Raw genomic sequence first — 14849 nt, 5'->3', positions numbered from 1 at the left:
ACGTTATGGCAAGTAAGACTCTCACTAGTGTATTTCAGTCTTTTGGGGCAACCTCCGCCAGACCTATTGCAAATATTAGGGCTAAAAGGCAAATTAGTATGAGCCAATAAATTATGTGGCTTTGGAGACGGGGTGAAGACGAGGTAAACTTTTTATGTTGGTTTTGGAGCCGTCTGCCAGGTTTAAGAACGGCGAGCGGCGAAAAGAGAAAACGGGGCCGTTGAGAGCGGGGCCCTTACCTGTCGAGCGCGGTGAACGGGGCTGAAGAGAGGACGAGTAGTGCTGCAGCGAACGGGGCTGGAGAGAGGACGAGCTGCCTTGATGGGGGCCCCAGGCTGGGCGCCAACTGCGGGAGCCTGGTTCTGTCCCATTGGGCTCCCGCCTGGGGTCCTACTCTCCTGGGGTCCTGCTTTCAGCATCTGGGGGGGAGCTTGGGCGGTGGCCACCCGCGGCCAAGTCCCGGGGGCTCGACGGTGTGGAGGGCGCGCGAGACAAAAGAACGACTCGCGGGGACTGATGGAGCTGGCAAGGCGTTTGCACCAGAACCGTTTATTATAGGAAGTATATCCGCTTATATAGGGTGAAGCGTCTAGGGGAGGGGTGGGTGAGAAGGGCTTAGAGCAAATTTTTGATTGGTTGGGACGGGTTTTATTGCCATAAATGGAAGGCTCAAGCGGGGGTTTTAGAGGAAGGGCTGATTTCGCATCCTCACTTGAAGGACCAATGGGATGTTTAGAAATATGCTGTAAAGAGTTGCTAGGTAAAGAGTTGGAGGAATCTAGGTCAGGAGTTGCTGGGCAGAGGGTTGGAGGGATGAGACTGATAGGATATACCGCAACTATGTACCAGGTACCATACAAAAAAACTTTAAATACATTATCTCATTTGCTTCTTAAAAATACTCTATAGGGTATGCACTATTATTTTCACATCAATAAAGTTAAGGGTCAGAGAAGTGCAGTGATTTGACAAAGGCATACTGATAACAATGGGTGGGAGGGCCTGGATTTGAAGGAATATCTGCCAATCTCCAAAGTCCACGCTCTTAACCACTAGGCTGTACTATAGTCCCGACCCTACTCTCTGTACTACAGATTTGCCATTTGTCATTTACTGCTTTTTATCATTAGTTAACTCTTCTGAGTATGGTCCATCTCCCATTGTGATTATTCATACATTTACCTCCTTAGATTGAGTCTTTGCTTTGCTGTGGGTTTTCACAGGTTGATCACCTAGGCTCCAATACTCATCCCTTGACTTCTGCCTTCTAGGACTGTTGGACCAACGGAAGGCATCAGGAAGAGCTGACATTATTGGGAGGAGATAGTTGGAATTTCCCCTATCCCCATCACTGCTCCCTCCCTCCCTCGCCAAATTCCTTTACAACCACAGTTCCTTTCTGGGAGCTTTGTCCCATAGCACCAGGGTCTGCAGGTTTTGGTAATGCTGCCCCCTTTATTCCTTCAGGCTTGGAGGTGGCAGTAGTTTTCTGTTGTTCCTAGTTCCTTGTGGTATCACCATTTTCTTGCTGGGGTCCTCAATCTTGACCACACCACTATAAATAATACTTCTTTAACTCAGTTTTATTTATTATAAATAATATCTTCTTTAACCCATATGTCATATGATTTCTTACTGGAACTCTAACTGATCTACTACCACATCAAATTTTGAAAGAAAGTCTTATACAATAGTGGCTATTACTCACCTTTCTCTGGAAGGCTATCATCATGGGTAGTTTTTCCTGAGTCTCTCCTTCCTGTCAAACAATACTTAATGCTTCTTAAGAAGATCTAAGGGGCCTCTCCCTTTCCAGTCCCAATTTCAGTGACATTTATGAGCAGACTATCCAAACTAAGCTCAATTTTTTTTCCCATCAAAAAGATAACCTGAATTTGGAAAAATCAACAATGCATATAATGTTTATCTTTGGAATTAAGGAAGGATTTCCAGTTGACTGATTTTATATTATAAAAAGCATTTTGATTGCATTATTGTATCTAGACAGAATTATTCACATACAAAGAAAGCAAACCTATGAAAAGAAAAATGATTTCTGATATTTGTAACAGTAAAACCTTTCTCTTTTTTTTAACCACTAGGCAATTCTATTTGTATTAATCCATTGGAAAGTGCAAGTGAAAATTTTCAGGAGAGAAAGCATATCACTCATTGTATGCCTCAAAAAAGTCTCAGTCATTTGAGAAAATATTTGCTACTCAAAGATATGGGAAACATTGACTATTTTACATGGTCGTTAACATTGGTGAATACAGTTTTCTCCTTTTCTCAAAGAAGAAGAAACTTATTCAGACACAACCTTGTCCAGATCAGAGGTCCCTGCCTGTCATGGTCAGGTTCATGTGTCAACTTGGCCAAGTGGTGGAACTTTTTTGTCTGGTTGGGCAAATGCTGGCCTGTCTGTTGCGATGAGGACATTTCATAGAATTTCATAGAATTAAATCATGATCACGTTAGCTGGGCCCACAGCTGATTCCATTTGTAATCAGCCAAGGGGAGTGTCTTCTGCAATGGATGATGCTCAGTCTAATCACTGGAAACCTTTTAAGGAGGATTCAGAAGAGACAGGCTGTCTTCCTGCTTCGGCTGGCAAGTCTCTCCTGTGGAGTTCCTCCAGACCCTCCATCGGAATTGTCAGCTTCACAGCCTGCCCTACGAATTTTGGACTCTGTGTTCCCACAGTTATGTGAGACACTTTTATAAATTTTATATTTGCGAGTGTTTCCTATTGATTCTGTTTCTCTAGAGAACCCTAACTAATACACTGCCCAGCTCTGGCAATGATAACTTTGAATTAGGGGAGTATTTCATAGGAGAATTATTTTTAGATAACACAGAAGACAGGAGAAGAGTTGATTTTCAAGGTGTTTACTCTTCCTGTAAGAATGAAATAAAACAAAAACGTTGATCATCAAGATATAATGCATTCAAATACTTCCCACTTTACAATTGGGTATCTAATGTTCTATATAAAATGTATTCAGCCATTTCATTTGTCCTCATCATTGCAAGAGGAGCTGGAAATCTGTTTACTTTAGGGGGGAATGAAAAACAACCCAGGGGTACATGGGTAGTTCAATGGTAGAATTCTCACCTGCCATGAAGAAGACCTGAGTTCAATTCACAGCCCATGCACTTCCAAAAAAATTCAACCAAATGGTGCTGCAATAATGGGATAGTCATGTGGAAAAAAGAATGAAATGTGACCCCCACCACACGGCATAAAAAAAAAAATCTTGTGTTTACTACAGAAGAGCCTATTTCAGACTAGCATTTGTCAAGAGTAATAGAAAGATTGGTGCGATCAGTAATCCCTCTAATATATTAATTAGTCAAGAATAAATCCAGATTTCTACTCAATCTCCTACATAGTTTAGGGTTATGTTTTGCAAGGTGCAGACAATCATGATTTTGCCACGGTCAAGATAATGAGATCTGACAAGTTGATTAGAGGATCCTCGTAGTGTCCTGCATATTAGTGAGGATTCTCTGGGTTTAAGATCTGATCCCTCAATTCTACAGGCCTCTGTAACTTCTAACTTTCATAATTAATGTATCCAGGAGCTATCAGATCTGAGGATAGCAAGTCACAATTCAGGTTGTGCTACAGAGATTTAAACATTTATACCTGCCCCAATGTCATTGGGTCTGGTTTAAGCCTCTTCCTATTTATAAAGCTTTTCAAGTGATTCAGACACAGCCAAATTTAAGGATTCCCATCCGTGATGGTCAGTTTCTGTTGTCAACTTGGCCAGGTGATGATGCCCACTTGTCTGGTCAGGCAAGCACTGGCCTGACCGTTGCTGCAAGGATATTCTGTGGCTGATTGATAAAGCGGAAGGCTGGTGTATTAGATCATTAGTCAGTTGATTGCATCTGGGGCTGTTACATCTGTGATTAACTAAAGCATGTCTCCCGCAAAAGAAAGAATCCAATCAGTTGAAGGCTTTTAAGAGAGAAGAGAGACTTTTTCTCTGTTTCTTTAGCCAGCGAGTTTCTACTGTGGAGTTCATCCAGACCCTTCACAGGAGCTTCCAGCCTCACAGCCTGCCTGGTACATTTTGGACTATGCTATTCCCACAGTTGTGTGAAACACCTTTGTAAATCTCCTACTTACAGATCTCTCCTTTTGATTGTTTCTCTAGAGCACCCCATCCTAAACATACTGCTTACTCTGCCCAAAATCATGAGAGCCAATGTTTACTAGGAAGCTAATTTAATTAATTTTTTTTCTTCTCTTCCTTACCCTTTTTTCCACCCTTTCTTTCTTTTCTCAAAAACATATTGAGCATTTACTATGTGCCAGATATCTAGGAAGAATACCCCTGTCAACAGTTACAGATTCAAGTCCATAGTCAACATATTCTCTTTCGAAAAGGGAAATTTACTCGGAAAGATAAATTAAGATTAAAATGTTGCTTGGTAAACAATGTCATGTATTCATTTAGCAAACATTTGTTGTCTTTCATGCACTCATCAGAATAAATGTCACTGAGTAATCATAAGAGAGAGCTGTCACTATAGTTGCTGGAATTGTCTTTGTTATTCTAAGCAATTCTCTATCTGTCAACTCCATCAGTGCTTTATGTTGCCAAGTCAATGTAGTTCTACCTCAAATAGTTCTGAAGATATGCTAAAACTCTTCTGTACCACTTTTACCAGACTGTGACTATTTTTGCTTGCATTTGTTATTACACCATCCTTTCTTTATTTCAAAATAAGTTCATAGTTTAACTTTTCTAAGTACACAAATCTTACTGTAATAACTCAAAGAGAAAATCACCTTAATCATTAAGCTATTTGCAAATCATATTCTTAGATGGGCATATTCAGGAAGGTTACTTGCAACCAAATAATCCAATCTGCAAGAAGGGAAGGGCTCATGGCTTCACCTGAGAAGGTGGCCCTCCCTATCTTGGATGTCTCGTTCACAGTTACCTTGGTTTGGAGATCTTGGGGCTATTCCTTAGCACTCTACCCATTTGGGCTCTCCAGAAACATGTTTTATAATAACAGTGACCCTGAGAATCTTTCTCCGTGGAAGTCAGCCATGTCAATTAGTCACCTCTAACATGATCCATGAGTTTCACCCATATTTTCTGTATTTTTAAAATGCATTCCCTTTAATTAACCCTTATTTGATGCTGTCCCCAAATAAAAAATCCTACCTCAGAGCTCTTTCCTGAACCCTAGACTCAGATCCAGGTACTTACTGTCATCTTTACCCAAGTGACCACAGGACACTTATGTCCAAAATGGGATTATCTTCCCCCCCAGATTCTATATTCCCCTATCTTGTTGTCAATGCCAAATACCTAATGTCTAAAGCCAAACACCTAAGGGTCATCACAGGTTTCTCTTACTCTATCTTAGTTCTTCCTCTCCCTACTCATTCCATTCAATAAGTCATCAAGTAATTTTGAGTCCATTTTTAAAAAACATCTCTCATTTCCCTTCTGTTCTCAGCTTTCTACTACAACTGCTTCATTTTAGGGCGTTATGCAATCTGCAGTAAAATTGTAATTGGTTTCTCTAGCTATGGTCTTCTCTTTCAATTCAGCTTCAATAGAGTCATAAAAATTATATTTCTATTTGATTATGTTTCTCTTTTGCTCAAAATTTTCCCTGACTATAATCACTTTACAGAAAATAGTAGGGAATGAGGGAACATGTGCGAAAGCACAGAGGCATGAAGCCAGGGGAATGTATGCGGGGACCATAAACATTGTGGCTATTGCCCTAGCCCGTGAGTGTGAGAGAGGTTAGAGAAGGTAGGCAGGGGCCAGATCGTCCACAGCTGCTTCTTATTCCTGGAATGCTTTGCCCTACTCCCTTAACAACGAGCTCAGAAGTGATTTATCAAAAGTAATCTTTTACACCCTTAGAGAGGAATCAATTACTCCTTCCTTGATGCTAAAACTGAAACTTGTATGTTGCAATTGTTGCCCTAAGCACACTATAAACTACTTACTTGCTTGCATGTCTGTCTGTCCCTTGCTCCTTTAGGATAAAGACAGTTGTCTTATTTACCCTAAAATCCCCATATAATAGGATAACCAGCTCATAGTCAGCCTCCAATATTTTCTTCTTTTTTATTTCATAAGAATGCAGGCAAGAGATAATGAGACCTAACCTAAGAGTGACAGTAGGGATGCAGAGATAGACTAAATTTTGAGAACTATTGAAGAAATTGAATAAATTTCATGATTAACTGAAAGGTAGTAATAAGTGATTGTCAATCCTTTTCTTTAAAGAAGGAGCTCATTTTCTTGCCTTTAGTTACATTGTGTAATTTTCAGTTTTTGGAGTTTTGTTCATTTAGTTTATTTATTCGGTATGATTCATGGTTCACTTAACATTAAGCTTGCATTGAACCAGATGAAATGTAATCATAAATATTTCTGGGATATTTTCAATATTTAATATCAGTTTTAGAGGTAGTTCAATAAAGAGAGATGGTATTTAAGTTAAAATTTAACAGATTAAACTTCAAAGGATCAACATGATAAGTTAGAAAAGATAATTCTACTGGAGTGTTAGCAGAATTTGGACAGATTACAAAGAAAAAATTGACAGAGGTAAAAATTGAACATGGAGATGAGAACACAGATGAGGACAGAACTCTTTGGATGGAGAAAAATTTGCTCCGGGTATTTTCAGCTGTTAAAATGGTTACAGACCACAGGAATCAAGCATCAGACTCCCTTGTAACAAAGAGAGCCCTTGGTCTAAGGAAGGACATGTCCCTCCCGAGGCAGTGAGCTCCCAGGCCCGGCAGAGCTGTTGGAGGAAAAGTCCTACTTGAGGTAGAGTGCACGGAGCCATGAACACATTTCTACTTCAGGAGAGAGACTGGATTTGGGAACATCTGTCATCCCTCTCAGTGTGAGTCTGTGAGATTCCAAACTGCTAGTCCTGAATTCTTCCATGTGTTATACTTCCCACCTCAAAAATGAGAGTCATATTAAATATCTGAGCTAAAATTATGCTTTCTTACCAGGTCTCTCTTTCCTATCAGAGTACAACCAATAAGCCTATGCCAGAAAACAAACTTTTTTTCTTTCCATCATATTCCTTTGATACTGAGAGCAATTTTAAGAACTCTTTCAGAGCAAGTCATATCTTGATCAGCTTTCAGCCAAGGGGCCAGTCATAACTATAGGATCATGTAGTCTCAATGAGTCAGCAAAATGGGTAATGACATCACAATCATCAGGTCATGACTCAGCATCTCCATGTCAGTAATTGTCTTTGGACATTTCCTGATCTTCCTATAACTGCTGTGGGTGTGGGTTTGGGGCAGGCATACTCCTCTTTCCACTACCCAGGCAATTGTTCTTGTTACCCATCTCAAATTATTGTCCTGAAACAGAGGATACAATGGCCATCATCAGTCCCAGGGCATTCTTGAAGCTGCCGTAGTATCTCAACACTTGCCCTGGGTCCACCCCAAAATGTATCTCTTCTCTGACATCTAGGGTGCTAAGGTTTTGCACATAAACAGAAAAGAGATAACAGTCACGAGTTGGGCTCCCTCTCTGTTTCCTCACTCCTCCTACCAAATCCTTTTAGGTTTCCCTAAAAGGTTTACTGAAACCTGGTCTCTGGAGCAAGAAAAAAGAATCTAACAAGTGATGCCTTAAAAGAGATATTCTGAGAGCTGTATAAAAACTTGAATTCCCAAGCCCCAGTTAGAGGAATCACTTATATTGAAACAATGTTATCTGTAATAAAAGTATTTTTCCTCTTTCTTTAGTTTTATCTTCCAATCAATATTATAAACTTACAAGGAATAAGACTGTCTCAATTTGAGTGTAATTAGATGAAATTTTAGCCAGTCTGAAAAAAAAATTATACAAATGTAGTCATGCCATATATGTAGTTTACTAAGAAAATGTAGCTTTATTATTTTGTCTAGAATTAATATATTTTTACCCATAATCCCAACCACTTTGTGAGATAAAAATTAAATAGATTTCCCATTCAATTTAATATTAATCTAATCTACTAATTTATAAAAACTTTGGGTGATAGTATCTCATTTGGATAAAAAAGTTTATCTCCCCAAGAGTTCCCTATCTTTAAGAGGGTTACCAGATATACAGATAAAGAGATGTGGCTTATATATCCTTGTGGAATTAAAGAAAAAGAGCACCCTGGTCTCGTACTAGTCCTTTGGTAGTTTCTGCTGGTTCTCAGAGCTGCCCGTTGTCCTTGAAGAGCTGTTTGTTCTGATGGTCTTTATGCTTAGCCTACTGCTGGGGCAACTTGGGTTCTGGTATTCTCAGCTTCCACACAGACGGGTAGAATGCCCTGGCTGATTATCCCTCACCTCTCTCTCACGTCCTCTCATAAGCCTGCTGGGTTCAGCTGTTCACTCATGGCCCTCTGGACAATTCTATGGTTCTGCTCGGTAATTCTCTATGCAGTTGTATTCAATCTGCTGATTAAACAATACCCTGAACCTTTATTTTTAAAGACTCTTTTAAATTTTTAGAAATTAGACTGTTTGTTTTTAACATTCTGCTTATTCCCTGTTCATAATTTTGACTTTCCTTTTGCTTCTTTAAACATAGTAAGTGCAATTTATATTCAGTATCTGACAAATCAAACTGTTTAAATCTTTCAAGGACTGAGCCTATTGTCTGCTCTTTGAACTGATTCTTCCTGATGGTACTTTATTTCCTTTTGTGTTTTGTGATTTGTGGCTATGAGTTGCTCATTTTCCTTAGAAATATTTCCGTAGGAATTTTTTGAAACTTGGATCGAATTTCCAGCCCTTTAAAGTAGATTTGTGTCTTTTTCTAATAGTTACCTGGAAGTATTACTACCTGGAAAATATTTCAATTAAATTCTCAACTTGAAGTCATCAATTCTAACAGCAAATCTTTCATAAGACTGTAATATAATTATGAATCCTTAGGGAGGAAATTTTTCCCTGCTATCCAGAGACAGAGGTTTCATAACAAATTATTTTATGCTTTTCTTATAGGTAGCAGTTGATTTCTTAGTCACCCATTCACAAGCAATTTAGTTATTTGGATCCTCCTGGGGGACTCTCCATCTTGGATGCACACTGAGATTTGTCTTTTATTCCTTGAAGCTCAAACAATAGTCAGAGCACAAGTTCAAGATTCCCAGGTTTTGTCAACCTGAGAAACCCCCACATTGGAAGCCATCGCTGACATTTGTTTGCCTCCCAAGATTCCTGGTTTCTCTTTTATGTGCTTGATGAATTCCTTGCTTTCATACTGGCTTACTGAAGCATTTTTATTCTATCCAAGATTTTATTATAGCTAGGAAGGTCATATAGCATATCTATTCCAACATATGCTAGAAGCATAAGCAGCCCTTTTTCTACCATGTACAAATATGAGTAAGGATTTATATGGTTGATATTTTGTATCCTGGGGCTTTGGAATCAATCTACGTTAGAATTACACCGCTTCAACATAGTACAGTGTGGGCTTAGGCGAATTATACTTTTTAAACTCCACTTTTCTCACCTTTTTAATTGAGATAATAACTCCCTTAGCTCATTAATTAATATAGGAATTACTGATATCTTATTTATAAAGTACTTAGCAAGATGCTTGGTTTATATTTAATAATTAATAGCTATTAACCTCATTTAATAAATTTTTTCCACATTCTTAAACTTATCATAGACATAAGTTTATTTGATTAATGAAACAAATATATATCTAATAAGCTACCATGTTCTGAGTCTAGAATTAACACAATGAATAAGACAGACAAAGTAGTTTCTGCTCTTTGATATCTATATACTAGTAAGAAATACAGGTAATAAACTGATAAGTAAATAAATAGAATATACAATATCAAGTAGTAATAAAGGCCACAAAGAAAAATGAAACTAGGTATGAGACAGAGGATGATTCAACAGGGTGTAGATGCAGTACTATTTTAACTAATATGGTCAGATCAAGCTTCTCTGAGGATTTAAGCAGAGTTCTGAATGAAGTAAGAGAATAAGCCAGGCAGATGTCAGAGGGGGAAAAGCCTCCTACGCACAGAGAACTACAAGTGCGAAGGCCTTGAGTTAGAGACACACTGTACTGGTGAGGGAACATTAGGAAGATGAGGATGGCTGGAGCAGGGTGGTAAGAAATGAGATAGGAGAGAATGGCAGGGGACCAGATCATGTAGGGCCTTGTGAGTAAAGGTATGGAATTTGAATTTTATTCTGAAGATAATGGGAATCTTTGGCTCATTTTATACAAGGAAATGACATAGTCAGATTCATGTTTTAATAAGAACACCCTGGGTTATGTATGGGGAACTGACAATGGAAGGGAAGAAAAGTTCGGCTAGCAGGAATAAGTTAGGAAGCTATTTGCTATCTAGAGAGACATAGTAGAGGTTTGGGCTAGGATGGCAGTTTGTGGAGGTGGTAAAAGGGGACATGATTTGAAAGCAAAGTTCACTGGATTTGGTGCTAGATTTGGATGTGAAATGGGAGAGACATAAGGGAGTCCAGAACAATGACTGTCTAATATTCTGGACTTAGCAACTGAGGATGAATGAATTGCAGAAGTTTAGGAGAGCATTAAACTTGGTAGGTAAGGAAATCAAGTTTTATGTTGTATATCTTAGATTTGACATGCCTATTAGACATGTATATATTATTGGAAATTTAAGTAGGAAATTGGATACCCATGAGACTGGAGCTCAGATGAGTTGAAGATAAAAAATCTAGGTCAGAGTATATATGGATGGTTTTAAGGCAGTGAGACTGAATGAGGTTACCTAGAGCATGAGTGTAGGTAGAGAGGCAGGCTCTGAGATAGAGCCCTGGGATGATCCACATTTCGACATTTAGAAACTAAGAATGAGAGTTCAATGAAGGGGAAGGAAGAAATGATGATTGGGGCATCCGAGAGGCAAATTGAAAAACTACACATATGAAAAAAAGAGTTGTGATCAACTGCTTCAAATGTTGCTGAGAAGTCAAGGTGAGGGATAAAAATTGACTGCTGCATTTGGTAAGGTAGGAGTTTTTTTTTTAGAAATGAAAACATGATTGGGGAGAGTTGAAAAGAGACAATTAATATTGACAGCACTGTTAGTGGTAGCTAAATAGGGATATGGAGTCCAGAAGCATTTCTTATAAGATGGCTGATACGATACCATATTTTGTATATTGATGGACATGCTCCAGTAAAAGAGACACTGATAATGCAAGAGAGAGATAGGTGAAAATAGTAGGGCGACAAAAACCCCTAAATGGAGCAAGGAGGATGGGTTCCAGAGGATAAGAGACAGGATAGTGGCTTTAGAAAGAAGCATGAACAGTTCATCCATCCCTCAGTTTACTTAAATGCCTTCCATGAACACCCTCCTTGAAATTGTACCTTCCTTCCTGATTATAGTCTGGGCCTTCAATCTCTTTTATTTTCCTTCATAGCACTTTTTATGTCTATGTTTATTAAATATGTTATCTGTTTATTGGTATATTATTTGTCTTTTATGCAAGAATGTAATCATCAAAAAGGAAAGCACTTGATTTTATTTGCTATTCCCAAAATTCCTAACATTGCAGGATTGTAGCAGGAAGGGAGTAGAAAAAGATGTGAATAAATGCAGGTAGACTTAGAGAAGCAAGACTAATTATTGCTTTTGATTCCTTCTGTCTTTTCAGTGAAAGAAGCAGTCATCAGCTTTGAAGGAAAACTTAATGCCAAATTCCACGGTATGACCATGGAAGAGGTTGGCAGGATGTTAGGAAGGAAAAGAACATCAGAGCTGAGGTCAAGCAATGCAAGAACAGTACATTAACTGAATCATTCATGAGGATTCATGTTAAAGTCCCTAACAGAGTTGGTAGATGGGAAAGTAGTGAGTCATGCACTAAAATCCTTAATGAATGAGAAATAAGGATCACATTGCCAATTAATTACTTCAAAAAGGAGGGATAATAGCACATAAAGCCTATATGCAACAAAAGAACTGAAGATGTTTGAGAGAAGAGCAAGAAAATCCCTACCCACTTCCAAGGAGCGTGAGACTGCAGTGTGAGAAAAAACCACCTCTTCCTAACAGTATCCATCCTTAGAGGATATTTAGGTTTCCCTGAGAACAAGGATGTTCAGAGCATAAATTGAAGCTACAGGGGATTCTGCTGATGACACATGGTGGAGGGGTTTGGGGAGTGGTCAGTAGCAGTGGGAAACTGGAGCAGACTGGAGAATGTACACAGCCATGGAGAACGACAACCTGGGCAGAGATTCAGCCTGGAGACTTCTAGAGGTGAAAGAAGAACACAAAGCAGTGCAGTCCTCCATTGTTGGGACAGACCATAACTTTGTTAATCCTTCTCTCAATCTGGGGTTTGTGATAGTCCCTACATTTTCAGGAGACATAATCCTGAATAACCCTAGGATGAATATTTTGTGCCTCCTCCCGCGTGCTACAGCCACTACCCCTTGAGAAAGTACATGGTTCACTGTGGTTATTAATATCTGCCTCTTACTAGAATGTGAGCCTGAGGGCCTTAAGAGTTGGACATGAATCGTCCAACTTCATTTAGTCATAACACCTTGCACATAGTCGGAATTAAAAAATGACTGCATCGGTTATGGCTATTTTGGAAATCTAAAAATAAAACAGCTTTCATTTCTCTTCTCCCATGCTCTTCTTTGTCATTTTGTTGTTGGGGCTGGGGTAGAGGAGTTCAGTGTTACATTAAAAAATTTCTCTAGCCTTATAATAGTCTTCCAGCCTGTTTACTTGCTCAGGGCACATGTGACAGGACGTGTGTGCTCTAAAATGACAAAGTGTATGGCTCCTAGCCAGCAGGGTCAAGAAAGTACTTCATAAACAAGGCTGTAAATAACATCTGGGCTGTCCAAATACAGGAGGACCTGGTAGTTTTTCCTTTGAGTTGTTGCTTTGTTTGGTCGCGACCATCTCCCTGTAGACCCAAACAAGTCAGGGAGCCACAGCTACAGCCTCAAACTGCTTCAGGCTAATTCTTGTTGTCGAGAATATATGGCAGGCTGTCAATGGGAAAAGCAGATCCTGCCGAGTGAAATGACAGGAAACCCCGTGAATCACGGCATTGAAGAAGAGAGCCAAAAGGTCGGAATAATCAAGATAAAGGCTTTGAACCATGAAGGGGAAATAAAGCTTATAAATATTTTCGTCTTAGAGTTCAGAAAATATTTAACAGGAATAAAAATAATACTTTTAAATGATTGCCGAGTTTGCATCTAAATACCTCAAACCAAAAGTTTACTTGGAGACTTCAGTCAAATTTTAGCCGTCTAATATTCAATTCATTTTCTCTCCACTGCAGTTGATTTTTAAACTATCATAAAATCATCCTTTAACTAATGGAAATTACTTCAATAAAATATGAAAATGGTTTTTAATATCTTGACAGAAAACTACTAAGTAAATAGGTATGGCCAAAAGTTTTGCCTTAGTCACAGGTGCAAGCTTGATTCTTCACACAGCAATAGTGGCTTTTATGGATGGTGTAATTTGTTCAGAAATAAGAGTGTGAGCACTTACTAAGCAAACCTTAAGGCAACTTTAGGAGAAAGCACTGGAACTTTCATGGTCGCTTCTTCCTTTCTCCAACTTTAAGGGTTGGACCAGAAAAGGATCTTTTGCCAATAGCACACTCTACCTTTATTCAGACTACAGAAGGGGAAAGGTTTGCTGGAAGGGCTAGTGGAACTCCAGCACCCCACTGTTGGCTGTGTCTTCACCTTGCTCTGAGGTGCCTGTGCACCTCAACACCCTGCCCTGGGGGAAGGGGCCAGAAGTGCGGTTTTCTTCACCAGTCCTCTGGAAGCGTGACCTTGTCTCTAATTCCGTTCCATCCAGCAGATACTGATTGAGTGCTTAGCCTGCGCACTGCAAAACAAAATGGAAAGAGCACTGGACTTGGAGCCAGGAGACCTGGGTGCTTAGATGGGGCCCACCTGTTACCATCTATAGCCATAGGACAAACACTTTTCTCAGTGATTCTCCATATTTGTGAAATGGGAGTGGCAAGCAAGAATTAAATGCCGTAAAGTGTACACTGTATGTGCTCAACTCTTGTTTTTCAATCCTTGCATCTTGTGGATTAGGTCTTGTGAAAAACATAAAACAGGCTTCCCCGTTAGGGTTCTGGCCCTTAATGAATCAACAGTCTCAACAGGGTGGAGGTGGGGGACATTGTCCTAATTCCTGGGAGATTTTTTGCACGTGCAGCTGAAGGCAACCCAAATGATCCACTCTGGTCCTGTGATTCCAGATCAAATGGATAAGCTCCCAAACACACCATACGAGATGCTGGTGGTAGTTAATTTATCAATATACTTTTAAAGAAAGAAAAGTCAGTGGTAGACATAGGTTGTCCCTTTAGTGATATTTAGTGCCCTAAAAATTTTAAGCAGCTGTAGTCTAAGGACTTTCAGCAGTATGATTGGTGCCCTTGACTCTTGCAGGAAATTCTGTCTAATGGGGAACTCTACAAGACTAATAAGCTGAGTTTGATAGTGAGGGGATTTCTAGAACCAACAGACTGTATAAACATGGAAAACTAAAAGCGGAAGAACCAAACAAACCAACAGCTTTTTCTTAATGTCCCATAAGGCACGTCGTAAGGCACATCGGAGGCTTCGCAAGTTTGAATTGCTCATTTGGAATTCATGTTGGCATCTTTCCAAAAGCAGATATTAAGACCTAGTTACTTAAATCCATTTGGTGTATCAGTCCCATCAGTCAGGGAATTTCAAACCTTGGGTTAGCTAGGCTGTCTTAGGATTTCATGGTGGAATATGTTCTTTGAAAGGCAGGAATGCAAAGCAGGG

The 14849-nt window shown here is 39.4% G+C and overlaps 1 long non-coding RNA gene across 1 annotated transcript; it reads right to left on the bottom strand.

Moving 5' to 3' along the window:
- Window positions 1-1191: 1191 nt before the first annotated feature.
- On the bottom strand, window positions 1192-7170 carry LOC143682849 (uncharacterized). Its single transcript, XR_013175320.1, has 3 exons — window positions 7019-7170; window positions 1709-1889; window positions 1192-1273 (listed from the first exon to the last, which is right to left on the bottom strand). It is a non-coding gene; the product is annotated as an uncharacterized LOC143682849 (long non-coding RNA).
- Window positions 7171-14849: the final 7679 nt, after the last annotated feature.

This window comes from Tamandua tetradactyla, chromosome 5 (genome assembly GCF_023851605.1).
Source record: "Tamandua tetradactyla isolate mTamTet1 chromosome 5, mTamTet1.pri, whole genome shotgun sequence".
Taxonomy (NCBI): Eukaryota; Metazoa; Chordata; class Mammalia; order Pilosa; family Myrmecophagidae; genus Tamandua; species Tamandua tetradactyla.
Note: the sequence above shows the minus strand (reverse complement) of the source record. Positions and strands in the feature narration are given on the sequence as shown.